The following is a 2,661-nucleotide window of genomic DNA, read 5'->3' as shown; positions in this document are numbered from 1 at the left end:
AAGAAATCTGAAAAACATAAAATTTCCAACTTTGATATCCGGACTTTGAGAGACTATAAGTCAATGAATACAAACCAAAAAAATGATAAAATTATAATCTAAAGTCATGTAAAAACTGTAAACCACACTCTAGAAAAAACCTCATGTCAATCCGACTTCAAACGAATGAGATATGCATGTTTTAAAACTATCACTAAATACAAAAAAGCTGAAAAACATAAAACTTTCAGCTTTGATATCCCGACTTTGAAAGACTATAAATCAATGAATATAAACCTAAAATGACAAAATTATATTCTAAAATGATGTACAAACTATGAACTACACTTTATAAAAATCTCATGCAAATCCGACTTCAAACGAATGAGATATAAATGTTTTAAACTTTTAATAAAAATTGGTTCCGGCCATTATAATCGGTTCCGGTTCCTAACAAGGTTTCGGTTCTTAAACCCGGTTTACCTGGACCCGAAACATGTGTTACCTGGGACCCGAATAGAGACATTCTTTAAACCCGGGACCCGGACCGATTTTACATATTCCGGTTCTAACGGTTCCGGTTTCAGTCCGATTCCGGTTCCGATCCAGGTTTTCGGTTCTAAATACCATCCTTACAACAAATCAATCAAAATTGTACTACAACACAAACCAAACCAAGTAACTAATTCTTTAAAACCATTTTCTCTCAACACATTTCAAAGTAAGATTGACAATAACGAGAGTATATTTTTATTAAAATCAATCACTTTATCCTTAAACCTTGAAATATTCCAAGGTTTTCATTCATGGTTTCTAAAATCAAATGAAAACCTTAAAGTAAATGAGAAATAATGGTCAACTTGACTCGTTAAAACAAGGTTGTCAAGATCGGGATCCTACATAGGATCGTTTTTGGGTTTGTAAGATCGGGATCGAGATTCTAAGATCCCACAATATAAAATATAATTTTTAATTTATAGTTTTTAAACATGAAAATATTTCAAACATTTAAATTTTCGTTCAAAAGTTATAAAAACTTCAAAATATTAATCATAAGTAACACAAATTATAAATGGTAAATTAGTAAAGGGTAAAAGACATAAAGTGGTAAAAATAATTTTCATTTGCGAAAAAAAAAATTCAAGGGAAGGTAGGATCGGATTGGATCTCGATCATACGATCCTACCTACGATTTTACGATCCTACCTGCGATTCTACCATAAATACGATCCATTTACGATCTAGATCGTTTTTCTTACCTAAGATCGTACGATCACGATCGTGATTTTAACAATCATGCATTGAAGGCTCTTGATATCAAATATCAATAAACAAACGGTCAAATTTCTCCCTTAATTTGCATTGCCAAAAATCTATCCAACTTCCACCTCTTGGTTGGCAAAATTCTTCACGGTACCCTAAATAGTTGTTTTTCCTCATATGTATGCCATGAATGTGACTAGAATTAGTTAATAAAAATTAAATAGATATAATTAAATTTAATCCCTATTTTGGATATTAATCTAAAAAAGTAACAACATCTAACGTATTTTAATGAACGATAATAAAAAATCATCAATATTTTAAAGGTTTTTCGGTTTATCTACTTTGGTACAATTATAATTTGTGGAGCATTTTTAATTATATCATTTACATCTACAATACTCTGTTAGCATTATATTTTTTAATAGCAAAATTATATTTATCTTCCCTCTAATAAATAAAGATCTTTTTTTCATATGTCATACTTTCATTCATTTTTTCGAATGTTATTTTGTGGTCTTTTTAAATTAAATTTTTTCCACAGTTTTTATTTTTTTTTATTTTTTTTTAAATTCCACATAGTATTTAATTGTAATAATTATAATAAATCTAACAATAAATGTATATCAGTTTCATTAAATGACTTACCTTTCTCATTTTTCTTATAAATTCAAACTTATCAACACATCACATATACTACAAGTTCCATGGATTCATCTCAGCTTTCATTGATTCGAGTACGGATCCTTTGCTTTCAGTAGTACGAGCCTATACTACCTTCCACATCTAACCGTACTTTCCTCAAGAACTACCTTGACTTCACCAAGTCCTTTCTACTACTACAGCTTCATGCGCTAATCTTATCCTATGTTTTCCCTTGGGCAATCACCATCCCACTCTCCGCCATCAGCTGAATAAGAAGTCCCTGCTATCTCCCCCTAACTAGCTCGCAAGACTAGATAATTATTCGAATGAGAGATCCTACCTTACAACGGTTGGACTCAAACAAGTGTTGCGAAATAGAGCTAGATCTAACCTTTTGAAATTATTTAGTCCTTGCAATATTTAACTTAACATATTCGTTTACTAGTTAGTAAAAGATAACTAGAACTCCTAAAAGCACAAAGCAAGCATCATTCGAGCATTGAGTAAACATGATCAAACATATCATAATCATGCTATCATATCACTGACGAATCTGTATTAGCACGCAGTTCATAAGCTCATACACATATAACAGGCACATAAGGCATCGTTCCTAGAACATTAGCCCTAATTTAGCATGCAGTTCTCATAAGCATATCATAATATAACTTATATGGGTAATTTGGGAGTACTTACTTGAGCTCGGTTGATTGCATGCACCACACCCCTTTCTCTTTTTCAAAGTTCTTTTCGCTTTTTCTAATTTTTTTTTTC

Source organism: Lactuca saligna, chromosome 4, assembly GCF_052625555.1.
Source record: "Lactuca saligna cultivar CGN05327 chromosome 4, ASM5262555v1, whole genome shotgun sequence".
NCBI classification, from domain to species: Eukaryota; Viridiplantae; Streptophyta; class Magnoliopsida; order Asterales; family Asteraceae; genus Lactuca; species Lactuca saligna.
This window is presented reverse-complemented; position numbering follows the sequence as displayed.